Raw genomic sequence first — 27484 nt, 5'->3', positions numbered from 1 at the left:
AGATTCTTTGCATCAACAAAAATGAGCACAGACAGGCACAAAGCGAGGAGAGATCCGTGGCCTTGCTTAAAACACACTCGTGCAGCAGCGTCAGCTCCCTGAACAAAAGCTGCCTGTCTCCTCTTTGGAGGCGGGTGAGAGAAAAGGTTATTGGGCTTGATGTGCACAGAGAGAGGGGGAGATGGCGTTTCCCTCTCCTCCCCCTGCCATCTGCAGCTGTGTGGCAGGTAGAGCTTGGTTTGGTGGGGAGGATTTATGCCTGTCGTGAGTCAGTCAGTGTGTCAGGGTAAATCAAGCCTGATGTTTTTAACATCATCCCCACACAAAGGGAGGGGGCAAGGGGGAATGGAGGAAGGAATTGTAATTTTATGTCTATATCCTGCTCTACTAATCAAGGTGAGCAACAGACATGCCAACCAGGGGAGATTTTCCTCTTGTTAGTTTGATTGTTTCTTTGCTTTGGCTTTCCCCTTCCTTTCCTGGACTATCGTAGCAATCTCCTCTGTAAGGGAAGAAAGATCCAGCTGATCAATGCTAGAGGTTTGTAAACAAATGATTCTTACTCCTCCAGACTGTCTCTTGTAGTATGCCTGTAATTAGGTAAGTGAAAACTCATGGGCAAAATGCCTTTTGGCAGAGGTTTGACTACCTTTGACCCTGTGTCCTGCCTCCTTACTCTTCCTTGGACCCCAAACCCTGATGGCAGTGTACCATACCCTCTCCTGCCCCTCTCAGGAGCACCTTGCCCAGGTTGGACAGGCCTTCAGGTGAGCCATGGAGAGAATGAATATCTGCATCATGAGGTGAAGGTAATTCCAGGGGATTTCCAGCAGCAGCATGGCTTAAGAGTTGTGCTTGGTATGCCTCTTGTCTTGCCTCAGGCATGTGGTTTTACAAAGCCTTCCGGTGCCTTTTACCTTTCTGCCTGACTCTGTCCCTGGTGGGCTAATTCCCTCTGGTGAGCAAGGAGAGGAAAGGAGGCAAAATAAATACATAGGTAGGTACCATCCTTCCCATGCCACAGTCCAGAGCGTAGGTGTAACATATTAGGAGCATCTTGGTTTGAATACTGGGGTTAACAGGATGCTCTTAATTTTGCTAGAAGTGATGATCCACTAGACTGGAATCATAGAATCACAGAATGGATTGGGTTGGAAAAGACCTCCGAGATCATCAAGTCCAACCCTTGATCCAACTCCAGTCCCTTTACCAGATCATGGCACTCAGTGACATGGCCAGTTGAAAATGGCCAATCTCAGTTGAAAAACCTCCAGGGATGGGGAATCCACCCCCACTTTGGGCAGCCCATTCCAATACCTGAGCACTCTCTCTGCAAAGAAGTTTTTTCTGCTCTCCAACTTCAATTTCCCCTGGCAGAGCTTGAGCCCATCGTGCCCCCTTGTCCTATTGCTGAGTGCCTGGGAGAAGAGACCAACCCCCACCTGGCTAGAACTTCCTTTCAGGAAGTTCTAGACAGTGCTGAGGTCACCTCTGAGCCTCCTCTTCTCCAGGTTAGACAACCCCATGCAACTCATGGCAGGGGAAAGGTTTGTGCCCCAGAGAAGGAACTGGGCAGCTTCAGTGCTGTCTTCCAGCCCATGGCACGGGGTTGTCCTGAAGGTGAGAGAGGTGGATCATGCACAGTCCTGAGCTGGAGCTGTTGAGCAGCATTAAAACCCGCACGCTGGGTCCATGTGCTGTCAAGGCAGGGCAGCATCATTAAAATTCCTTGTGTGCACAGAAGTGGACTAAGTCATCAGCACAGGGCAGGGAGCCTCCGAGTTCTGTGGACTCGTGCTGATTTACACCAGCTGGGGAACTGGGCCAAATCTGTCTCATTCAGTGAATGATCATTCAATTTTTCTCTCTGCTATCAAGCCCTTAAACAAAAGCCAATTGAAATCAATGGGAGACTTTCATCATTTTCAGGGTTATAGGCCTAAAAAATTGGATGCTTGGGGAAAAAGCGGGCAGGGGAAGAGAAAGGGAAGAAGGAATAAATGCTGCTGTAACATTATGGCTTACAACGGAAACAGATGGAAGTGAGAAATGCTTTCGTTACGATTCTCCAGCAGCATCAATTCAGCCAAGCTCTACACAGAGATGTGTACATTGCAGAGCACCCTTCACTATGTAAACAGCTCTGTGGGTGCAAAGGGAGCCCGTCCCTCTGTGAATCCTGTCTCTGCGTGTCCTATTTCTATATGTGATTAAGTTCTTTGCTCTTCCATTGCAGTTAGGGTTGTTATTAGTGGTAAGCACATGCTCCACAGGCTGGCTGTTCCACACAGAAATGCAGGAAGAAGTGCTGCCTTCTGCTCCCAGAAACCAGCAGGATTTTTTTTGCAGTAGCTGGAAGAGGGGGGGGTTAATATCTCGCCAGCCTCTGGCAGTATTTTGATAAAATCCTTCGTCCAATGACTGCAAAGCATTTTGCACGTATGGCAGGGTAAATCCCCTTCAGACAGGTATTATCTGGCCTATTTTTACAGCTGAGAATTTGCAGCCTTCGGAGCCATCTGAAGGCTCTGCCTTCACCTTGTGATCTCCTCGGCTGAATGAATATGTCAGGATCGGTCCTTTCAAAAGCAGCCCCAGTTCGAACAGAGCCCTCCAGTCCGTCTGGGCACGGTTAGATCCTTCCTCCCTCAGCCTCCCCATCCGTATAACAGGTATGACAATCATCCTTCCCCCTGGGTAAACATTTCATTATGCGATGCTGCCGAAGTACCTTGGAGGGGAGAGGACCTACAGATAAGTCTGCATTCTCATTTTGGCTGTATTTGTGTGCGTGTTTTCTGCTTTAGCTGCTCTTCCCTTTCTTTGCCTGCTCATTAGTTCTGCCTGAGTGCAGGACCTCTCCAAAAAATGCAGTGTTGGCAGCGGGCATGAATTCTTAACGACTCCTGTCTCTAATGACGGAATCCGGGGCCAGGCAGTCAGTTTGCTTGCTGGGAGAAGGAGAGGCAGATGAGACAGTGGCTCTTCCCCTTGTCGTGGGGAGAGTTTGCAAAATCACAGGAGGATCTGCAAAATATGCTCAGGTCTTGGCCTGCTTCTCGTGCTGCAAGGGGAATTGCTTGGGATGGCAGACGAAAAGAGATGCCTCTCAGGCTGTCGAATTTGTTTTTAAGGCTCACTCTGGCCTCTCTCTGCTGTTCTACCCAAGCAATCAACAACAGATTTTGGCTTTTAAGCTGAAAATCTTGAGCCTGACTTGCCCAGTGCCCTTTTGTGCCATCCAACTTAATGCAGAGGGAAGTATTAAACCAGAGAAAGAACCCAAACAAAACAACACAACAATCAATTCAAATAAAAAAAGATGCCAAGGTTTCAATTTTACCAAACAGGAGAAGGACTTCTCTTAATGGAGATATTAAAATTTATTTTTAGTAGTGTTTTTGTTGTCTTTCATTCCTATTCTGTCCTTGATTCAAGATTTCCTTGACTTTTTTTGCAAATGCAACTTTTAACTTGAGTTAGCTTTTCCTTTCACTTTATATTTTGTTTAGAGAACAAGGAAGTCTTGGCAAGTTATAAGAGGTAGGAAAGGAAAGGCAGGTAAATCCTTCCTGAGTGCCATTCTTTCTTTTTCATTTAATGTCAGGAATAAGAAGGAGGAAAGAAAAAAACAAGCATTCAGAATACTGAGAGTTCTTTGATTTTTGATTCTTAAAAGCCAAACCAAGGAAAATTACAATTTTTGGTGGAGCTGAAATCCTGAAATTTCAGTTTGTTGGGTTTGCACTGAAATGTCATCTGGTGGAATTGTTTTGTTTCTGATGAGATCTCAATATACGCTGAGAAAATGTCAAGTTAATTCTGTGCTGTCCAATTCCTCTTAAAAGCTCTGATTCTTTCAGTTTTTCCTGGTTTCTGCTTTCCACCTCCATCCTTGCTGATGCCTTTTCCCACTCCTACTCTGTTCCACTCAAATTGCCACACAAAGACAGTGAAAATGCCCATGAGGCATTTCCTTCCTGGATGGACTAGTTGGGGTTGAGATCTTTTCAACTGCCAGAGCTGTTGTCTCAGGCTGACCAAGTTGCCTCCATTTCACACGCTGGGAAACTTTCATTGCTCAGCTCAGGGTACCTCTCTCCACTTGTTATATATAGAAAGGCAGATTCTGGCACTGGGATATTTCCTGTGGCCCGTGGAGGTTGGTCAGATAGACTGAATCCCTTCCTGTGGCTTTGCAATAATTGAAGTTCAGCTTCCTTGCTGGCTCACTGTTCTTTGTAGCTCAGATCAGCTGACACTGTAGACCAGCTTTGGGATGAGATATCCAATATCCATTTGTACCAAGGTCTTTGGGAATCTCTTCCCTGTGTCTTGCTGGCAGGAAGTTTCCTTCTTGTCCATGTACCTCCAGCCCCTTGAGCAGATGAGTTGATCCCACTTTCCTCCTGTTCTGGAGGGCAGGTTTTGAAATCCTGTCACAATTATTCATAACCTGTGATTGGAGCCCATGCTCAGAAACACTATTTGCATGCAGGGAGGATCTGATTATAATTGTCACAGGGAAGTTTGTTTGAGACTGATTCTGTGTCAGCTTGAAATTTCCTGGTGATGCTCCTTGGGCAGCAGAACTGTGCAGGCACGAGGTCCAGAGAAGGGTAATGAAAGGGACTGGGACTGTCTTGTTTGGGGATGGAAATTGCTTTTTCTTCAGAGAAGATGGATATGGGAGGACTGCTCAGCTGGAGAAAGGGCACAGCAGTAAAAGCTGGAATTACCTGACTGATCTTCAGGGTTCCACTGTCTTTCCACATGAAAGACCTGAGAAGGAGGCATGTTTTGTTCAGGATGGTTGATTTAAATCACCCGTTTTAATCATGAATTAAATCAGCAAGCAGGAAATCTTGATTTAAAAACCACGTTTTAATCTTGTATTTTAAAGTTCATTTCCTAATGAAACGTGGTTTCTCATTGGTTGGCATAATTTGGTACTATTTTTGGCAAAGCAAAAGGGGACGCGACACCCATACATATTTATTGGTGTAACTGTATGGCTTAACATATATCTGTTCTCACTTTTACATCTTTTTATTGCACTGGAGAAATGGAAAACATGTACTTTCTGATTTATTAGCCACGGCTTCGTTTTTTACACTTGTCTCAAGCTATTCGAGGACAAAAATTAAAATGCAATTAAAAATGCATGAAGAAAGCAGTTAGAAAGTTTGTTGTTGGTATCACAGAGGGCTGGAATGAGCCTCTGCAGATAATCTACTCTGTGTGTTGGCATTGAGGCAAGATCAATTACACCTCTCCCCCCACACAGGTGTTTGTTTAACCTTCACGTAGATGTCTCTGGTGAAAAATTCTGCAACTTCTCTGTATCTGTTCTAGGGAGAAAGTTTTCAGGTTTGGGGGTGTTTTTTTCAATGTCTAAACTTAGGCTTTTTTTGCTCCAAGTTAAATTATTTCTTCTTCTGCCACTGAACACAGAGAACAATCGACTGCTGTCTTAATAACCTGCAAGCTACTCAAAGATTGTTATGCCTCTGTGCCTTAGTCTTCTTTTTTTTTTTCCTAGGCTGAATGAACCTAGTTCATTTAACCTTTCCTTGCCAGCTCTTCCTAAAGCTGTGATGGTTTAATTTCTTCTCCTCTAGACTGCCTCCTGCTTTTTCATCTCATTCTGCATCTGCAATGAAATGACTTTGGGGGTGTTTCAAGAGGAGAAATTGCTTGCCATGCCACAAACTGTGGAACTCATTGCTATGGGATGCTGTGGATACTAAAGTTTTAATGGGTTTGGGAAGAGTTTAAGCAAAGTAATGAAAGATGTTCCTGAGCTGTGCATTGCTGAAAGGCCTTGGAAGATCAGGCTAAACAAAGGGTAAAATGCTACTGCTCTGTCTTAAGGTTTGATTGCTGGTTTTGGGGTGCCACTGCCCTTCACGGGGTCATACTGACTCCAGTGCACTGCTCTGCACCCATGTCATGCTGTTGTGGTGTCCTGGGAGCTCGTCCCACTGCTCTGTTTCAGAGAAGTACTGGGATGTGCACAGTGTCTTCCCACAGAGCTCCTCTTTCCAGGCTTTCCAGCTTCTGCCCTCCGAATAGCTGGAAAAACAGGAGCCAGCTCTGAATCGAGTGCGTTGGGAATCAGAGCCTCAGAAAACCCGGATGGCAGGAGGGGGTGTATGAGTTTCCTGGGATTTGAATGTTAACTAGATGCCTTTTGAGCAATGTTCTGCTCCTTCCTGTGGCAGACACGAGTGTGGGGCGGTGCTGATGACTCTGCTGGAGCACCACAGTGGTTGGTGCTGGCCCAGCCACCTGTGCTGGTGCTGTAACAGCCATCAGGGAGCAGAAATCTCTCTCTTCCCCTGAATGTACTGGATTCGACAGCTCCCCTTTTATCTGTTTAGAAAGTGCTGAAGTGTTTCGAGCTGCTCTTCAAAAGCAATTCTGCACTGCCCAGAGGGGGCTGTAATTCACGTGGGGAGCCAGGAGGAAATGGTGCTCCTCATCTCAGCAGATGTGTGTAAACCACACAACTTCTGGCTTCAGCTCCTGAGTGAGATGGAATTGTGAGGATGGAAATGTGGTGGCAAGGACTCTGGGGGTCACCAGCAGTGTAAACCTTGGGAAGACATCACTTCTGGAAAGGCGAGGTTTGAGGAGAGCACTGCTTAGCCCTGTAGCATCTTCAAGGGTTTTCAAAAAGATAATTGGAGTCTTTGACTTTCCTGTTTGCTGAGACCTGATTGTGCTCTTTGCTTTTCATAAGAATACTCTGTTATTGAAGGTCTTTAGATGACAGTCCTTCTTTGCTCCTGTCCATCCTTGGGCTTCCAAATCCCTTTTTCCTTTACCTCGTGGAGGGGGAGCACTTTCTAGAAAGACCTGCCTGAGTTAACTCTGCTGAGGCCACTGGAGCACAGCTGGGATAGGGTAGGTCCACTTTTCCTTGGGGGAGAATGAGGCAACTTCAGCATCTATGGGGAAAGCTGCGATGTGGCTGCTGGTGGGCCAGGGATCATGGAATCCTAGAATCCTGGAATGGTTCAGGTTGGAAGGGACCTTAAGGATCATCTTCTTCTGATCCCCCAGCCATGGGCAGGGATACCTGGGATGGGCAAAGCAATAAGTTGCTCATCATCTCCCAAGTGATGATCCCAAAAGGAAAATGGAGGTGTCTAAAAGAGACTTGTCACAGTTATTGCATCTCTTGCACCCCTTGAAAAATATTTGCCCTAGGAGATGTCTTTGTTTCAAGGAATAATAAAGCTGGGCAGCTTGCAAGCCATGTGCCTGCCTTCTCCCTGGTGTTCCTGTGCTTGGCAGTGCCTTTGCTTTTGCTGGAGAAGTGTGGGTTTGTTTTTTAACTCTTGCTGCTTTGTGAAAGCAGGAGAGCGTGCAGAGAATGAACAGCTTTGGATTTTGCAGGTAGGCTGGGGGTGCACACCAGTCCATTTGTTTAATCTTGGGTGCTGAAGGTGATCAGAGCTTTTTACACAGACCTTTATCTGTTGGCAGCTTAATTAACTAATGGTCCCAGAAAGCTCTTACAGAACAATTGATTTTTTTTTCACTTCAGTATCGTTATCTCTGTCCTATTGGCACCCAGGCAGTTGTGCAGACTTTCTTGGGTGGTGAAAGCTGGTCGTGGCTTCCTTTCCCAACTCTAGGTTTTTATCCACAGGTTTTTGTATTAGAGATTTAGCTTTGGAGAGAATAAAATCCTCTCTGTCTGTAGCTGTGTGGGGAGCACGTGGCTGGAGCTGTAACAGCCTTAGAGTATGAATGGCACAGGGCAAGGGAAACATGCTCAGCTCTGTTTCATTGCTGCTTTGCCTCACTGTCTGTGCTCCACACCTGACCTGAGGACACACGTGAGAGCAATGCAAGATGTTCAGCCCCTCATCACATTGTGTCTTTTCCTTGCCCCTGGCCTGAACCCAGGCCCTTTTGGTTACTAGTTCTTGCAATTTTGCTGGTAGCCCTCCTGGTGGTACATGTCACGTTGAACTCCCGTGTCGTGGGTGCATGTGACAGAGAGAATCACAGCCCTTGTTTTAATAAAGCTTAATTCTCATTCCTCTTTCCATCCAGCCATTAGCCCGGTGGCTCATCATCTGGCCATATCCACCTCTGGTGCCTCTGTCTGTCCCCATTCCCTTCCTACAGCACCTGTGGTCCTATGGGCACCATGGCAGACTCCTTTGTGGAGCTGAGGGTGGTTGGGTCAGCCCTTCTTGTATCTGGTGCTCTGCAACAGAGGAAACTACTTCTTCTTTTATTAAAACATGATAAAATAGCCCAGCAAACATGGTGGCATCTCCATGCAGGTGAGATTGGGATCCTTCAAGCCTAGAAGTGAACTGAACCCTTCCCTTTGCCCCCACAGACCCTGGGATAATCAGAGTTGGCTTTCTTATATGTTTTCATCCCTTAGTGGGTTCTTCTGGGCTGCTGGTGGTTGGGGAGATTGTGTTGCTTTGTTTGAAACCCAGGAAGGGTCGTTAAATCAGTTTGGCTTCCTGTATGGCTGGGTGAGAGTGCCCCAGAAATGTAATGGGCTGCTTTCATGGGCGGCAGCAGCTCATGCTTGATATTTATAGAGAAATGGCGAAAAGACCCCGTTTTTTAGTCTCTCCTGCTGTTCTCTAGCTAGGACTGAGCCTTGCTGTTAATAAGTGAAATGCAGACATCTCTTCACAGTAAAGGCAAAAGAAAAAAAGAAAAGAACCCTTTACTTTCCTTCCCATCTTGTCAGGAGCACCCTGCGGTGCCCCCTCCGCTTTCTTCCCATCTCACAGAGGGAATGGATTCTGTGTCTCAATTGTGCTCCTCACTAGTGCACTGGTTCCTGAGCATGTCCATGCAGCCATACTGTATCACTTCAGTTGGCTTTTAATAGCTAGCAAAAAGCAAAGTGCAATGGTCTGGGGGGAAGAGAAGGGATTTGGAAGACCTGGGGTTAAGTCTTGGTTGTGTTTTGGATTTACTGCATAGCCTTGGAAAAGTCACTCCTGTGCATCAGCTCTCTACCTGTGAGCATCAGTGTGGTCTGGCTGACTTCTTCAGTATTAAATGGTAGTTATGTGTTGCTTTTAACCATATTCCATCCACGGAGGAAAAGATGTAGGTGTTGAAGTAAGGGTCACTTTGAAGCTGAGCCTCAGCCGTTTGTGTTTCTCAGGTGCTTTCAGTAATATGACCCATGCTTTATGTTACAGGCTACAAATACTGCAAAAGGCTATTTTGAGCCCTGCTAGCTTTAATTGAGATCCAGGCTCCTACCAGTCCTTGCAAAATGAGCCTGACACCCTGCACTCTGTTGTTCCAGTGAAAAAAATGGGTTTCTTGAGCTTTTTGGCTGTGCTTTGGAGGGACGTTTGTGGTCCAAGGTGTCACTGAAAGAACAGGGGCTGTGGCTCTGCAGGGCTTGCTGGATGCATGTCAGAATTCTGCTTTCATTTTCTCTCTGGAAAATCACTGGCCGTGTATGAAACTCCGATGAGAAAATGCTTGGTTGAAAATTCGGAGGGACGCTCCATGGCAAGCCCATGGGAGAATCCATTTCCCAAGTCTCCTCCTGTCTGCAGGGACTATTAGGAGATTCATTTATTCTGCTCGAAGCCTGCAGGTTTATAAACACGGGCTCTTTTCTTCAGCTGAGTTGAAAGGAACAACTTCCATTTGATTTCCTTTGGGACTGGAGCTGGTTGTCTCTATCACTCAGTTTAGGAGTGTAGCAGTGGGGAGAAGAGGGAAGGAGGGAAAGCCAGGGGAGCACCAGGAGGGTCTTGGTTTGTGCTGGACTAGGAAAACCTGCATTGTGGCTAGGATGGGTAGAAAATCTCATGATCAAACCCATGCTGCTGCAGCACAGAAGGATTATCCCAGTTAAAGCTCTCACTGCAATGTCCCTGGTGTAGGTGTGTGGACAAGGAAAAGGGGCTGAGGACCTGATTGAGCTTTTAGGCTGAGCTACTTGCCTTTGGAAGGTGGGGGCAAGGGCAGCCTTTCCTGGGCAGGTGCAACACTCAGAAGAACACGTTGGCATTTCTGGGGCCTCTGAATGTCACTATGTTGAAGATGGTTTTGGGCTTGTGGCTGAGAGATGCCTGATCACAGAGAAACCCACAGTGTGTGACAGCTTGCAGAACTGAGGCTGGAGAAAACATGTGGGATGGCTTTTCTTTCCATTTTCTTTTTCCTATGCCATACTCATGAAGATTCAGATACTCTTTGGACCTGTTCAGGTCTGAGACTTCTCAGTCAGTCTGTAGCTGGTGGGGTCACTTTCACCTTGCAGGACTGAAGGGCTTTTCACTGGAGCTCCTCACCCTCCTGCACAGGGATCGAAGGGTTGTGCTCCCTGGCTTGTGAGATAGAATGACTGCAGTTGCTGTGAGAGAGCAGGAAATCATCTCTGTAAAGCTGTCCAGAAAGCCTTGAATTCAGGTACAAGCCTCATGTTTATAGGAACATAAAAGGAACCATGGAAACTCAATATGGGTCAGAGCACCCGCAAGTAGAAAAATCAGAGGGATTGCACAGTTACCCTGAGTTCTCCACCTTTGGATTTGCTGTGCTGGTTTCAAACCTGCCTGAGGTCCTAGGCTCTGAAGGAGGCTTTGGAATCCACAGGAAGAAGGAATTTTCTGGGGAAGGCAGTGAGCAAAACACCTCATCTAAACGCCTGTTCCATGAGGGTCATGCTGCTCAGTGGTACGTGAGATGCATTGGCTGTGACGTTCCCGTTGATCCCTAAGGGAGATCAGGTACCTGGAGAGGAATGAAGAGCCTTATATGCATTGTTTACATGGAACTTAAACTTTGCTTCCTTCCACTCCCTTTTCCTAGAGGATTACCCCGTGCAGCTCTGCGTGCCCTCCTGGGCCTTTTGCAGTGATTCAGCTGCTCTGCAGTCCTCAGCTTCATCACGGGGAAGCTTCCTCACCCAGCTGCTGCCAGCATGCTTTTGGCGACCCTGGGTGTCCTGTCAGCTGTTACAGGCCATTAAAGGATTTGTTTCTCGGTGTATGAAAAGGCTTAATTCAATTCTCATTCTCTCCTGGCATTCCTCGGAGGTGAGTGCGTCCCCTCGGCATGAATCCTCCAATGCCGCTAATTGACTTGAAAGTAGCTCGTGTCTCCTTGGAAATGTCACCCAGCCCTTTTCAAGTGCAATTCCAGGCAATCAGGATCAATATGTTTCTTTAGCTAAGGGTATTAGCACATGACTGACAGCTCTGCGGCATTAGCTTATTCATATGGACTCCCAGATGCTCATTTTTCTTCCCTGTCTCAGCTCCAGTCCCAGGAAGGAGGGACAGAGCTTGGAGCACAGCCACCCCCTGAGCTGCAGTTGTTCACCGAGCACAGGTGGGAATGGTGCTGGCTCTCCCACACCTGCCCCAAATCCATAGGGTGCTCTCATCAAGCTGCATCACCCCATCCACTTGTCCATCCCATCATGGCCTCGAGCTGTTCCAGAAAGGAAGGGGCTGGATTTCTCTGCCCGTGTTAATCAGTGTAGCACTTTGTTTGACAGAAGAAAAGGTCTCAGCATGTTTTGACAGCACCTTGAAAGAGGCAATACTATCACTGTAACTATCCCTCCTCAGATTCCAGCCCCCTTGTGCTCCCAGGGAGGCTGTGGTCTGCAGCAGAGCATTTCCCTTGCTTCCCTCATTGTTTGGCCATAATGGGATGGTCCTGGTGCCCTATACCTTTGTGGTTTTCATTATGTCTTTCATCATTCTTTCTTACATTCTGCTGCTTTCTTGCCTCAGCAATGTTTGTGAATTCATCTTCCCAGTGCCCTGTGAGGAAGGGGAGTGCTGCTCTCTGCTTAGAGATAGGGGGTGAAAGCTCTGGGAAATGAATTTAGAGGAGCTTATGAAAGCACTTCAGGCAGTGCTTCTGTGAGTGAATTTAATCTGAGCCCAGGTGCCCTCTGCTTTTCTTACCTCCCCTTTATGAAGGCTGCCACATACCAGCTCTGCTCCTCTGGAAGAACTTCCCATCCCTTTTGCACACCACCTGTGCCTCTTTTCCTGGGAAGCAGAGTGGAACTTACCCCATGCTTTGGGCAACACTGTCTTCAGAGGACTTACAGAACAACTCAGAAACAGATCATAGAATATTTCAGCTTTTCAAAGGAAGAAACAGAGATGCTGAGAGACCAAGAGCCATGTCCTAGGTGAGATGGTATTTCTCACACTTGATTCTTCTCAATCCCTACCACCCTGCCTTGCAGCTAGTGGTGCTCCCAGCTCTCCAAGAGCTCCTCCCTGGCGTCAGCACTTGTTAGAGCTGCAAAGAAAAAACCTGAAGTTGGCTCCCAAGAGGCAAATTTAACATACAGAGGAACAGGTTGTGCTGCAGTGGAGTAACAGGAAAACTTTGAGGGCTTCTCTGCCATGCTGTGAGTTTGAGTGCAGGGCTGGTGATGGCACGTCATGTGCTGCCAACTGGGATTTGTGACTCCTACAGAGGCAGAGGTGGGGAATCTGTGTCAGGGAGCTGCTGGGAGCATGATCCCGAAAGGCACATCAAGAGATAAACAAGAAAGCCTGGAAGTTTTAATCCATGGGGCTGCCTGGGTACCTGCAGAAGCGTGTTTGGGTTTTGTGTCCTCTGGAATTAGTCAAGAAGGAGTTAACGTGCCTGCCCTGTGAGACAGCCAGAACAAGTGCATCCGAAACTCCGGCAATCAGAGGCAAGCAACAATTATTAACGCCTCGGCATTTAGTGTGGCAGATCGCTGACGCCCCCAGCTATATTGTGTGCTCAGTTCCACAGCTCTCACAGTTGTCAGTCAGGGGGTCCATAGATCATGGTGACCTTAGCATCGTGTCAAGGGACTTCTCTCCATCAGGGATAATGAGCATCTCCCACCGGCTTCTTCCCATCATTCATTTGAGATCCAGAAGTTCATCATGCAAATGACAAACAATGTTAATTTTCTGCAAATAATTCCTCCAGATGTCCACAGGATTCCAGCACTCCTTGCCCAGAACAGTAAAATATGTTTGTCTTCCTTCCTATAATTCATCACCAGGCCCACAAATCTCCCCAAAGCCTCTATGAACAAAGCAGGAAGCAGAATGCAGAGGATATTAGTTCAGTGCAAACATGTCTCCTGGTCTCTCCATGCTGCACACGAGGAAAGGAGTGATGTAGGAAGTCTAGAAGTTTCTTCTCAAATGAGCTGACTTTGACTGCATTTAGTCTTGCAAATACGGTGAATATGATGGTCTGAGCCAAGGCTCACACAAACCCAAGTCAGCGTGGGAGCAGACACTCAAGGATTTTTTTCTGTGCTTGAAATTCAGGTCTGGCATGCTGGAATGGCTTGATCTGGAGTGAAACCTGCTGCAAGCCTTGTCTGCATCGCTAGGGGACTCTCCCTCAGATGCATGCTGTATCATGGGTCTGTATCATGCTGTGTTTTCTGATGAGTACTAAAGCAAATAGCCAGAGTTTGGTTTCTCCAAGCATCTCTCAGCTCCCTGGGCTCCGGATCCAGCCAAAAATACGTGAAGAGCTCCAACCCATGGAGATTTGGGCCACAGAGCACAAGATGTAGTTTTGGCATCGGCAGATTTGAAGATACAATGCAGAAATAACTACCTGAAGGGAAGTTCTGGCCAGGTGGGGGTTGGTCTCTTCTCCCAGGCACTCAGCAATAGGACAAGGGGGCACGATGGGCTCAAGCTCTGCCAGGGGAAATTGAAGTTGGAGATCAGAAAAAACTTCTTTGCAGAGAGAGTGCTCAGGCATTGGAATGGGCTGCCCAGAGAGGGGGTGGATTCCCCATCCCTGGAGGTTTTTCAACTGAGCTTGGCCGTGGCACTGAGTGCCATGATCTGGTAAAGGGACTGGAGATGGACCAAGGGTTGGACTTGATGATCTTGGAGGTCTTTTCCAACCCAATCCATTCTATGATTCTAAATTGGCTCCAGCCAGTGTGTCTGGAATAGGGCAGGCCCAAGATGAGGCAGACAGAAAAATGACTGTATTTTTGACTCACACAAGAGGTCAGCAGGCAGCCAGGACCCAAATCCACAAGGAGGGTGGCACAAATCCTGGACTCCTTCCCATTTCCAAGTAAAGTTCAGGAGAATTTGAGGGTACCCAGACTGGCCTCAGGCTTGAAAAGCTTCAGTACTTGGGGTTTATTTGGTTGGATATGTAGAAATATGCACTTAAGTTGCTTGGATATGTATAAATGTATGTATTGTCTTATTTGATTGGACATGGACAAAAACAAGGACATTCCAAAACTCCTCCTCCTCTGGCTGCTCAGAGCACCCAACTGTGTGCTCCTGTTGGCACCCATTAAGTGTTAGTCAGCCTGGGGGCTCAGTCCTGAGCTCCAGCATGGAAATGGCCTTGTCTGGAGACAGGTAGAGGATGGAAACACCAGCTCAGAGCAATAACTGTGTCTGCTGGAGGAGAGAGCATCCCAAACTCCACGGGAGGTCCTGCAGGGGCACAGGGCTCCTCTTGCCAATGGCACAGCTGGGCAGGGTGTGGTGGGTGAGTCACCTTACAGAGGACAGGTGGGTACTGCTTCTCTGCTCTCTGCTTTTCCACCACTGCAGGAGGCCCAGTTTTGTTGTGAATTTTCCCTCTCCATTCCCTGACTCCTGGCAGCCCTGGAAACACGCACCCAGTCCCTCCCTTGCTGACCTTTTCACACTGCAAGGGTTTTTAAAGGTCCTTCTGAGCACCAGCTGCAGTGTGGCTTTTTGTTTTTTTTGGTGTTTTTTATGATGGGCTGGAAATTAATTTCTTTTTCACTGGCATTGGACTATCCATTCCCCACGTCAGAGTGCAGAATGAGCTCGTAACTCTCTCAACTGCCTCGTGGCTGAGTTATGGGGTCTTCTGCAGCGTAGCCCAAAGGGTTTAATTTAACAGTGGATGTTTGAAGAAAGCAATGGAGCTCTGACAAGTGTATGGTGCTTTTGCTGTCTGTACACTTGGAAAGTTTATTTTTTAAATGTTTGACTGAAAGGTTCCTTGTTTTAAAGTAAGCTCAGGATTTCTTGTCCTTTCCACTGGTAGAATTGTTCGTGTTTGGGGTTTTTTGCCTTTCCTTTTTGTTTGCCTGAAGACTGTAACCATGTCTCCATCCTCTCTACGCTGAGCATCACAAATGCTTTCCATCCTTCCTTGCCAACCATCTCCTATAGATTTCCAGTCACTGTTGTCTGTCTGCCTTGGACTGCCTCCAATTGTTCCCACTGTCTGGGAGATCAGCATCCCAAACTGGACAGCATGTTCCAGCTGAGACCGGAACAGACTGGAAGGCACGTGAAGGTAATTTGGCCTCCTTACACATGACATGCTTTTTGTGCTTTGATCCTGGTTGCCCTTGGCGTGATCTTGAGCCTGTTTTGGGGCAAGTGGGGTGAAGTGTTTCAGTTACTGTCTGGGCCACCTGTTGTGGCGTCCTTGTCACCATACATGGACACTAATAAGGCCATCTGTCATAGGAACCTGTGTCTTGGATCAGGGATGCTTGGGTGAGCTAATAGGAAAGGACAAAAAATGCTGGCTGCTTGCAGGAGCTGGAGGTTGTTAACCCCCCTGCAGATGCTCCTCCATATACTTCCCTTCATGAGACTGTTTTAATGTGCCTGTTAAGGTGCATCCTGTGCTGAGTCCCACCTTAGCTGATTTGCTGTAGCTTTCCCAAGTGTCTGTGTGCAGCTGGATTGATGCCATGCAGGTTGCTTGTCTTGCTTGTCCAGAGACTGGAGGAGTCACCAGTGACTTGGATTTAAACCTTTTGTATGAGCTGTGGTTTGAGATCAGTCCTTGGCATGACACTGTCCCATGGCTTTGTCCCTCACAGGGCAGTATCTAACCCTGTGGTGTCACTCAGTTTACTAGACTTGCATGAAGGACATGATATGGCTGGGCCCTTGCAAGAGGATGATTTATACTCATGGAATCATTTGGATTGTAAAGGACCTCTAAGGTCATGCAGTCTGACCATTAACCTGGCCAAATCTCCAGGTGTCCTTGTCCCCAGGTGACACATCTACATTTTTTTGAACACTTCCAGGGATGGTGATTTCACCACTTCCCTGATCAGCCTGTTCCAGTGATTGAACACCTTTCCAGTGAAGAAATTTTTCCTAATATCCAATCTAAACCTTCCCTGACAAAGCTTGAGACTATTTCCTTGTCCTGTCCTTTTTTACCTGAGAGAAGAGACCTGGCTACAACCTCCTTTCAGGCAGTTGTAGAGAGTGATGAGGTCCCCCCCGAGCCTCCTTTTCTCCTTGTTAAACAACCCCCTAGCTCCTTCAGCTCCTCCTCATTGGACTTGTTCCTTCATCTTGTCTTTGAGGTGTGGAGCAAAACTGAGGCATTTAGTTATGAAGTAGAATGGGAAATAAAAGCCATGAACAGGACAGGGTTTGATCCCAGCCTGCCTGCTTATAAGCCAGCCCAGCTGGAAGTGGAGAGTAGGAGAGGTCCAGCTGGAAAAGGTGAGTAGGAACCCACACCTTCCTAGGGAAGGAGGGACTGAGATCCTTGAGTTGTCATCCTGTTGTTCAGGACTGGGCCTAAACTAGAGCATGGATCTGGCAAACCCTGAAGACCTTACAACATTCTGGCAGTAGGGATGGAAATGCAGATTGACTGTGATGCTCTGGTGTAATTCCTCAGGTGATGCCTTGTGTAACCTCTGTCTCAGTGGAAATGACCAGAGAACCTGAGAAATCCCAAGTGTTCCTCAGGAGTTCACCCCCAAATGAGTAAGTAAATCAGTGGAACAGGCTTGCCTTGCCTTCAGCAGTGTATTTTAGACACTCATCTATTTCTGGCATTGCTTGGATGCTGTTTGCAGTCCAAATACTGACAAGTTCTGTGGGACAGCCACTGTCTCCACCTCAGACTCATCTCCTGGAGTCAGGCGATTAGATGAGACTCTTTTTCATCTAAGTGCTTTTTTTATCTCTCTAATCTGTGGAGGGAAGCTGGCAGATATCTTTAAAGGTAAGGAAAGTGGAGCCAACGTTTTGTATTCCAGAAATCTCATTATTTTCCGACTAATATGCTGATTTTGGATGCTGGGGTTTGGCAGTGGCACAAAGGTCATTGCTGAACAAAGCAGAAGCAGGTCCATCCTGGAGAAGCCTGCATGGATAAAATATGCATTTTCTATGGATGGAAAACAGAATTCTCTGGGTCATGTCAAGGAATGAAGCATTGTGGGTAACTTCCCTTTGGCTCTGACTTGATGAAAGCTTTTACAAGAGGAAAAAGTGTGTTTTAAGAAGTTACTTGATACTTATCTGTCCACAGTGCTTTTCCCAGGCTGGATTTGGGGAGGGATTATCTCAGATTTTCATTTAGTTTTGAAATCCCGGTTATTGGTTTTATAAACTAAAACCCCTTCACAGCAGGTTGCTTGTTCTGTCTTGTTGTTTTAGCTTGATGCATAGGAAGGAATTTAAATTTCCTGAGCGGATGGGGCCGGGGCCTCGCCGGGGTAAATCGGCGGCGTTCAAATATTTAAAGGCAGATGCATCAATACTGGCAGCTGAAGATCTGGCTTACTTTGATTAAAATCTGATTGAGATTACTCAGCCTTGCCAAGGGACTTGGATTACCAGTCTATAAAAAGAAGAGGGGGAGAGGACATTAAATATAAAAATAATCCAATGAAGGACATGAAGCTCAGCTCATTGCAAATTGAACAGTAATGAAAACATCCTCCTTAAGCAGGTGGAGCAGCAGGGCTTGCAGGCAAGCAGTGGGCTTGGAGCTGGGGCTGAGGTAGAAATATTACTCTTGGGTTTCTCCTGGGCTTGGCCTCATCTTTTAAAGGCAGATCTTTTTTCAAAGGAGGGCCTTGCTCATTAAAAAATCCCCAAGGAGGCATCGCGGGAGGAGATGTGGGTGACAAATCCTTCGGAAAATCCTTGCCTTTGCTTCCTCAGGAGACCTGGGCTAGTGCCAAATCTCACTAGCAAAGAGGTGATTGAAGCTGAGGAACAGAAAATCAACTCAGAGATTTCAGAATGTGAAATGTGCTTTTCTCTTTAGGGCTTTTTACAGGGGTTGAATTTCAACTCTCCCCTTCCATTGCAGCATTTTTTTCACCCTGGTTCTTCATTCTTTTTTAAATGTAAAGAGTATTTAAGGAATGTCATTATGCTGTGGGATTAGGCTTGATGGTCAGTGACTGATGGGGACACTGCACCAAGCCTGTTGCTTGCTGGGCTGTTTCAGGAATCTGTCAAACCACTTGGCACGTGTCTGGTTTTCCCAAGATTTGTTATACTTACGGTCCCTAAACCCTGGTCTAGTGGAAGGTGTCCCTGCTCATGGCACTTCAGTGTCCTTTTTGTGTCCAAGACAAGCCATGGTGAGCAGGATGCATGGAGAGCTACCTGGTCTGGGAGACTTGAAGATGCTTTGGCTCCATCAGAGGACTCTGGGAACCTGCAGAGTGGGACTGAGAGCCTTAGAATAGAATCATAGAGTGCTGGAATGGTTTGGCTTGGAAGGGACCTGAAAGATCATTTAGTTCCAACTCCCCTGCCACAGAGGAGTGACATAAGCTGAGGAATCTCAGACTGCAGGAGGGAAGGCGAGGGGGTGGTTGTGGGATTTCCTGGGCAATTATATACATGGATGGTCAGAGATATCGCCTGAGTGCCCCAGCAGTGATGCCAGTCTGTCTGGGTTTCTTTAATCAGAATTAGGGTCAGATGAGGATAAAATTATGTTGTAATAAATATTTGTTAGCAACTGCTTTCCCTTCTCCCCCCTCCCCCTTAGTATGGTTAATTTTCCTTGCAGTAACACGTGCATCGTTCAGCTTCTGTTGCTCCATGTGTCATGCTCTGTTACTCCGTCTCTCTCACAGCCACAGAGCAGGAGGAACGCTGCCAGGGCTTTCTCTGGGAATTTGCTCTGGTCCTCTTACTCCCCTGGGAGTGTTTAACTGATGTGTTTTCTTTGCAGGGGTAATAAAATGCTCAGCTGTCGCTCCTGAATGGAAAATCTGAGATCAAGGCAAGGACCGGCCGCTCCTTCGGCTCCATGTGCAGGTGCCCACACAGTCATGGTGAGCTTTGGGTGGTGACTTATGGAGAGGAAAATTCCTAAGCAGTAAATGTGATCTTCTCACCCTGTTTTAAAATATGCGAGACTTTGCTGAAGGCATCCTTAAGGTAAAGGTGGATTCCCCCCACCTCTCCCAGGTGCAAAAATGGGGGCTACAAGTGGCTGTGATACCCCACGGAAGGGCACCCATCTCTGTCTGAGATGTGACTGTATTTTCACTGAGTGTTAAACAATGTTTAAAAACACTGTTAATCGAAATATGCTGGTGAACATGTTTTTCAAACACCTGCCTTCTTGCTGGAGACAGGATTATCCCTACCCAGACTGGATGGCTGCAGGGAAGGTGGAGCTGCAGTTGCTCTCTGCAGCGTCTGGGCCCTGTGCTGGTTAACACAAGGCTGAATTTCTGATGACTCAGAAGGGAGCTCGGCTGCCCCTCAGCTGTTTGCAGATCTGAGAATCAGTGGTGCTGGGGGTATGAACCAGCATTGCATTGAACAGAGCTGGGACCAAAAGCTACCTCAGTCTCAAAAGTGCCTACAAAAACAAGCAAGGTTCTTAGGGTTCCCAAGTGTCAGGTGTGTACAGGGCACTCACAGGCAAGTCCCAGAAAATTAATAAAGTGGATTCTAGGAAGGGATTCCTGCTGCTTGCTTCAGTTTCTTTCATGCCACGTGAGGGAGCAAAGAAAATTTGAACCATCTGATGTATGTTAGTAATGAGAGATGAATGTTGTGCATAAGCAGGGGCTTTACTTCTGCAGGAGCTGGTGATACTGAGTATCGTACACTTTCTGACTTGTAATTCCTTCCTGGTTTGGAGTCTTCTGTCCAATATCTTTGTACACAAAGCCTGAGGAATATTTGATGGGTAAGCCCCTTTTTCTTGTGGCACATGCCTGGAAGCCTTTGCTACCAGGTCACAGCAACCCCAGAGCTCTTGGCTGCTAGAGTGGGCCAGAATGACCCAGGATTGGTGAGCAGTGGTCGCCTGTTTGTGTAGCCCTGTGACCCACCCCTATGCCTGCAGCATCTCTGTGCTCACTCACAGTGTTTCACCTCAGGTCTGGATTATCTTCAGGTTGTTCTCTGAGTTCCTGGGCTGTGCCTGCCCCTCTGTCCCACTGGGATATCTTCTCTCTGACATCTCAGAGTTGGACAGGGCAGATGCACATACTGTGTTTTAACACCCTTTCGTTCTTGCCTTTTTGTCCCTGAGAAAACAGTATTAGTGTGGGTTTGGCTCCTCTTTGCCCACCTCTAATAAGTTTCCAGACTGATGGCTGATTGCAGCTGTGTGTGCCAGAGATCTCAAAGATAACAAGTACCTACCAGCTTGATATAAATAGATGGCCAGGGAGAAGACTTTATCTTTGCCTGTCTCTGCCAAAGGAGTTCAATCCTTATCAGTCCAAGAGCATCTGTGTGTGAGAGGAGGAGGAAGAGAGATGTTATGAATGCCTGTGGGGAAAACTGTGCTTGGAGACAGTATCCTACTGCATCCTGGAGAATCTCATCGAGATGTGTAACTCCATGGGAAATGGAAGTATTGCTGGCCCTGCTATGGGCTGAGCAGGGTGAGGCTTTCTGTTGTCTGCTTTCACTGCAGCCTCTCATCAGAGAATGAGAATAGTGATGTGTGTGGTGTTGCCAGCCTGACTCCGAGCAGGAAGCTCAGGGGCAGGAGCCTGACACTGGAGCAGAGGGTTTGCAGCCTGCTTTCCAGGGGGATGAGGCTGTTTCAGCCTCTGGCTGGTTGATGGGGCATCTTTCTCCTGCAGCAGCCCTTGCTTTCCCTGGGGGATAACCCCTCTTTCTTGGACAGGCCTCTGGCTCATCACCCAGCTCCTTTCCTGCCCTCTTTGCCTTCTACAGAAAGCTGTTTAATCAAGGGTGTATCAAAATCTATCTGTCTACTCTGGTGTCAACAACTTAGCTTCAGGGACATTTTAAATCATTTTGTTACTGCATTCTGTAATGGATTTTGTTGCTGAGAGAATGGAAAGCAGGGCAGCAAAGGTGTTTTAATTACATCTGATTGTGGCATCTTGCAGACTTGCCCTGTCAGTTGTTCTGGCACAGCACCATTTAGAGCCTGCTTTTGCCAGCACAGGCATGTTAGCTGGGGGTTTACTGATCACAGAGGAAATCATTGCTGTTTCACTCCTGACGTCATCCTGTGGCTGTGTCTCCTTTCTCTACCTTGCTTTTGTGGCATCAGCTTCTTCCACTTCAGAGGATTTTAGTCCTTCCTTATCATGTCACTTGGAAGCAGGTAAAACCAGTCACCTTGCCTGTTGTCTGAGCATCATATCTGGGCAGAGCAGGGGTGCTTTGCTTGCTCTGATGAGAGCCTTCACTACTGCAGGAAATGTCCCTCTGAACCTTTCCCCAGCTCACATCTTGATTTCACAGCCTGTCAACATAAAAACAGCTTTCCTTTTTCTAAGTCAAGCAGGGGAAGAGTGAAATGATGTCTCCAGCAAAACTATTTTGGGGAAGAAGGAGGGAATGAGACAGGAAAAGTTGCTGATCTTGCTGAGCTGAAACACCCTGCTCAGACCCATGGGGCTGGATGAGTGGGTGGAGTAATTCCTGGGAAAGGCAGGAGTGTGGTGGGTGCAATAAAGCACATCTTTGAAAGTACCTGCTCACCACACAAGAGGAACTCCAGCTGGGTATGTGTTGAAATGCCAACAACTATTGTATCTGTCCATGTTTTAGGTGTATTTTCCCTGACAGGCAGGGCTAGTGGTCTCTGCAACGCTGCCTGTTTCCTGGAGCATTCAGCAGGTAGCAGCTCCCAGTGCCCAGACTTTGACCTGCCTTCTCAAACTGTTTAACAGGCAGTAATTGTTTGACTCTAACCTAAGGTTTGGAAAAGGAGAGCCTGAGGAGGAGCAGGGTGGAGTCAGTGTCATTTTTCTGTATAACTGCTGATAAGTGCTTCTGTTCTTACCAAAGCTTTTGGCTCTGATTTAATAGGTATCTCAATCCTCAACATACACCATTTTTCAATACTGGAGTGTGTTTGTGGTCCTGACATCACTCATCAGTGTCATTTCCTCCTGTTAAATAGATATAACCTCAGCTGCAGATTAGAAGTGCTTTGTTTGTGATTTCTAGGTGCTTTACACTTGATGCATCGTCTTTTGACAGACACAGGGCAAACTCTGCTCCTCCTTTCTGGCCTGGGTTGCAATGATGGATTAAGTAGGTAAGTAATAGAGTGGTAATGAGATAACCACTGACATCGAGCATTAACATGGGAATAAATGAAGTTACCATCCAGAACTAATGGCCTGAACTATCACTGGGTTGTAATTAATGAATGTGGTGGCTGAGATTTACAAGGGTATTTTAGGATGCTGCATGCATGCAGCTTTGGGTTTTATGGCTTGATTGGAGAGAAATCAGTTAATGCCAAGAACTTAATGAATGGCAGAAGTTGTTCTTTGTCAGTTTGTAGTGCCCTTTTTGTGGAAGGGGCTAGAGTGGCACGTGTGGAGTATCTGCCTTTTCATTTCTTCAGAGGGTGGAAGAGGGTAAGATGCTGTGGCCTCTGTCTCTGGGTCACTCACTGTTTCAGTGCAAGGTGTCTTGGAGGTCTTGTTTCTTCTGTTTTACCAGGGCAGAGTGGCAGGAGTGCTGGTGGAAACAATACATTTGAAGTTAACTCATGGACAAGTTTGTCTGTGAATCCCAGACTATTCTGAGTTGGAAGGAACCCACAAGGATCATCGAGTCCAACTCTTAAGTCAATGGCCCACACAGGGGATTGAACCCATGACCTTGGCATTATTACAACCAAGTTTTAACCAACTGAGCTGATCTCAGAGATTGCTGGTGACAGGAATTCTCCATCCAGGATCTCTGAATTGAGCAATGGCAAGCTGTCCTGTTCTGCCCCATGAAGATGGGGCATCTGGTTCCTTCTTCAGGTCTTTCCCTCCCTGTGGCTCTGCCTCCTGCATGGCACCCCCTCCCTCACCCTGCTCTGGCATCCATGTGATCCACTGACTTCCTGCACCTCTACCTGAGCTTCCTGGAGCAGGAATTGAGGTGTCCAAGCTGCACTCGTGCAGTGTGCCCATGCCCAAGGAGGCTGGTGTGGACACCTATCCTTGCCTGCTGGCCCAGATTCCTTGGGCTATGACCCTGCTAAACGCTTCTCCGTGTGTGTGTAACACCTGGAGGTGGTTGCTAGGCTCTTGCAGGAAACACAGCACAGCAGTCCAAATTCTTCATGTTAATTGGTAAGAATACTCCAGCCACCTCACTGCTGCCTCCCTCATCTTTCCATGGCAACACACTCTCTACAGCAGCCCAGGTGCTTGTGGTTGGATATAGTAGGAGTTTTTGAGCCCTCTGTCTTCCAAATCACCCCTTGGAGCACGGAGGGAACATCTGTACTTTTAAATGATGGGCATCATGTGATACATCAAATAGCTTCCCTTGCTCTAACCATATTCCTTTTTTATACTATCAGAGACAGAAAACTTTGGAAACATGCCTGAATTGAACCCTTGCATTTCTTTGGTGGAAACAGCTATTACCCTGGTTTTTTTTTAACAGGAAGATAAAGGTGCTGAAAGAGTCCTGAGAGTTTTTCTTCTTTCTCATGGCCTGAGCCATCACACCTCTCTGTGAGCTCAGAAAGGAGAAGGACCCCACTCACAGCATCTGGTGAAGAGGAAGAAATTTCCACTTGTTGTGCCAGCACAAGCCAAGACCCAGAATGAACAAAGAAGGGACAGTGTATTCAGGGATATGTGAATCCTCATCTCTGGCCTTGGGAAGTTTATTGCCCTCCACAAAGTACACAGTGTGGTTGTCATTCCTGAGCAGCCCAGGCAGGCTGTTAAATGACAAGGGAAAATTACCCAGTCTGTTCTCCAGAAGGCAAGTGAGTAGGAATTTTCCTCCAACTGATTCAGGACAAAGTTAATGTAGGGAAAGCCATTAAAATTAATGCTGGTAAACAAGGATAAAAACCAGCAGGGTTGTAACAAAATTTGGACCAGATTGGGTTTCCCAGCTGTCGTGCTGCACGTTGTCTTAAAGGCTGTGGGCAGAGGGAGGAGTTGAGCTGAGCTCAAAAAGCTCTTGCTGGAGGGGGCTGTGGGGTTGGAGTTGGGGCACCTGGGCTTTGGTGCCACCAGCTTTTTACTCTAGCTCTTCAATCCATTCAGGCCCACTGTCATTTTCTGGGACAAATTTCTGCTGTTATATGTGATGGTTGTTATATCCTGTATGTATTCATGTCATAGTTATCTGCTGTTCTCCAGAGGCTGCCCTCAGCATTCAGGCCCTGCTCTGGGACTCTGGGAATGTACCCACGTGGTTGCTGCCAGCAGGTGTTTGGGCAGAGTGTTTGGGAGCAGGTCTTGTGCTGTTGGGGCACTGACTTGCTTCAAGAAGCTGATCCTGAGTTGTGACGGGAAAGGTGCAAAGGGGCACAGCAATTCCCCTCTCTGTTTTGACTTCTCCAGTGGTAATTAAAGCATGCCCAGGTTGGGCAGAGGGAGGATTAGAGGATATGGTCCGTTGTACTTGGAGAAAGTCTCAGGTTTGATACGTGGGCTCATATCAGTGGTGGGTACAGGCTAAAAAGGGCCCAGAGCATCCCAGGGAAAATACTCTGCCACAGGAGCTGTGTGTTGTGGCAGTCCTCAAGGTAAACAGCTATTACTGGCCCCACAGCATACTAACATAAGCCAGACAACTTCTCCAGAACTCCTGGCACTGGATGTTCAACTGACTTGACACTTGGAATAAGTCAAATCCAGCATAACCACACCAAAATGTCTACCCCAGAACTGGAGCAATGGCCCATATTTTCAGGTGACCACTGATTTGATGTTGCTGGTGAGAAGGGAGAGGCACAAAATCAGTCAGCCATTTCCTTGCAGTGCCTGAGAGCTGGGTATTATGTTTGGAAATAAAGAAGGCAACAATCTCATCTCTGAGCACAACCATCTTTAGCACAGATGAATAATAAAGATGCCGATATCCATAGAAAACCGGTCTACCAGTCCACAGTCTATCCATAGTCTACTAGTCAGTGAAAACAACAGCAGAAAGATCCTTTGGTTCCTCAAGAAGCATAATATCCCTTGTATATCTCCCTAATGAGGCTGTGTTTGCTCAGATTTCAATGATTATTGTGATGGCCCTGCCCTGGATGGTCAGGTCTTGCAGGATAGGTTGGGTTCTTGGGGGATCTCCATGCAGCAACTCACAGAGCAAAGGGGAGCTGCTGAGATAAGGAGCTGTGATGCCTCCAGCCCAGTGCAGGGAACTGCTGGATGTCTGAAATCATCCTCATAAAGGAGTTGAAGGAGAGTCTAGGCTGGTCAAAACTGATTCTGGAATGGAAAGCAGTTTGGAGAGAGGCAAAGAACTCAAAAAGCTCTTCTTTTTGAGCCATCACCCCTGTGGGAATCCACAGGCTGCCTCTGTGGGGAGTGATCAGCCCCTTCTCACTAGTCAAGCTGCTGTCAGGTTGGTGTCTCAAAGGTGTAGAACTTTCTTTTGTTTTTCATGAGGCATCACCAAAGAATCAGGGTGTTGGAATTATTTTTGTGGAAGTGACTATATGTAATGGTGCTTTTTTCATTTGGATTATTTGAAAACTAAAACTGTTCATGGGTTTTAAAATTCATGTCCCCTCCAGGTTGATTTACTTTGTTTTGTTTCTTATTCTCTCTTCCTTATTCCTCAGAGGGAACCATCCAAACCTACACAGTGTGTTATTTCTTAAGGAAATGCAATCGTTTTCCAGTCAAACCTAGGCTAGAAATGCTTCTGGTGATTCATTTGTCAGAAATTTTAAACAAGCTTGGATGGAACAGAAACCAGGCTGGTTCAGGCAGACTTTTCTTGTGTGTGAAGACCTACTTGAGCAGGGGAGTTCTTTCAAAAGCTTCTTACTGGCAAAATAAAAGTTTTTGTAGGCTTTGTTTGGGAGACTTTGGCCTTCAGCCATTCTTTTGTTGCTGCTTCTTTTAGGGTGCCAAGATCTGGAGCCTGGTTATCCTGGTCTGAGCTTCCCCTGCCTGCTGCACTGCAGAACCCTTTGCTTCTGCAGGGTGAGATGGAGGTGATGCTGTCCATGCCTTGACTGCACTTTGCACCACAAGTCTTTCCAAAGAACAAGGATCCAAAGAACCTGAAGGGAAGTTCTGGCCAGGTGGGGGTTGGTCTCTTCTCCCAGGCACTCAGCAATAGGACAAGGGGGCACGATGGGCTCAAGCTCTGCCAGGGGAAATTGAAGTTGGAGATCAGAAAAAACTTCTTTGCAGAGAGAGTGCTCAGGCATTGGAATGGGCTGCCCAGAGAGGGGGTGGATTCCCCATCCCTGGAGGATTTTAAACTGAGATTGGTTTTTGAACTGAGAGGGGCCCAGAACTGAACACAACACTCAAGGTGTGGCCTCACCAATGCAGAGTCCAGGGGAAGGGTCACTGCCCTGGGCCTGCTGGCCACGCTAGTTTGGATCCAGGCCAGGATCCCATTGGCTTTCTTGGCCACCTGGGCACACTGGTGGCTCCTGTTGAGCTTCCTGTCGCTCAGTCCCCCCAGGTCCCTCTGCCTGGCTGCTCTCCAGCCACTCTGTGCCCAGCCTGGAGCGCTGCAGGGGGTTGGGGTGGCCAAAGGGCAGGACCTGCACTTGGCCTTGTTGAACTTCATCCCATTGAAATCAGCCCATCTCTCAAGTCTATCCAGATCCTTCTGCAGAGCCCTCCTGCCTTCCAGCAGGTCGACACTCCCTCCCAACTTGGTGTCATCAGCAAATTTGGAGTGGTGGCAAGTGCTGGTGTGACTGGAAATACAGCAGGAAGTGGTCTGGATAGAGGAGCCCAGCACTCCTGTAGGGACTGCTCCATGAGCTGCTGCCTTTGCTGTCTAGTGCTGGCCAGATCCAGAGTGTAACTGCTCATCTCCAGTCCCTGCCATCTCTGTGCTCCACACACTTTTTTCCCATAAATAGTCCATTGGGAATCAGACAGAGCCACTGCAGATGGCCCCCAGTTCCACGTGTAGTGGTGTGTGAGATCCCAGATAGGAGCTGTCAATTCCTTGCCTCGAGCCACCCATGAAACCTCATTAAAAACGGTGTCCTCTTCCTTAACCTCCATCGCCTCCTCACTTCCCACTCCGACTCGCCTGCATTCAAGCACCCTTATTAAACATGCACTTCTAAGCAAGGAGCGCTGACTTTCCCTTAATTGAGGCATAATAATTAGAGCATTAACACATTAGGAGGGTGAGACAGCATGTTTAGCTTTTGTGATTAATTATCTGAGGATTGTAATAAGTTGTTAAGACATTAATTACTCTGGCATGTTTATTGCTCTTTATTGCAGAACAGACACTTGGTAGCAGCAAGTCCTGGTTCGTCTGGAAATGGT

At 47.3% G+C, this 27484-nt stretch overlaps 1 long non-coding RNA gene across 1 annotated transcript; it reads left to right on the top strand.

Annotated features, from left to right (window-relative positions):
• The first annotated feature begins 2600 nt into the window (after window positions 1-2600).
• Window positions 2601-22261, top strand: LOC139676466 (uncharacterized). The gene is made up of 3 exons (XR_011698661.1): window positions 2601-2672; window positions 18970-19072; window positions 22197-22261. It is a non-coding gene; the product is annotated as an uncharacterized lncRNA (long non-coding RNA).
• Window positions 22262-27484: the final 5223 nt, after the last annotated feature.

This window comes from Pithys albifrons, chromosome 10 (genome assembly GCF_047495875.1).
Source record: "Pithys albifrons albifrons isolate INPA30051 chromosome 10, PitAlb_v1, whole genome shotgun sequence".
NCBI classification, from domain to species: domain Eukaryota; kingdom Metazoa; phylum Chordata; class Aves; order Passeriformes; family Thamnophilidae; genus Pithys; species Pithys albifrons.
Note: the sequence above shows the minus strand (reverse complement) of the source record. Positions and strands in the feature narration are given on the sequence as shown.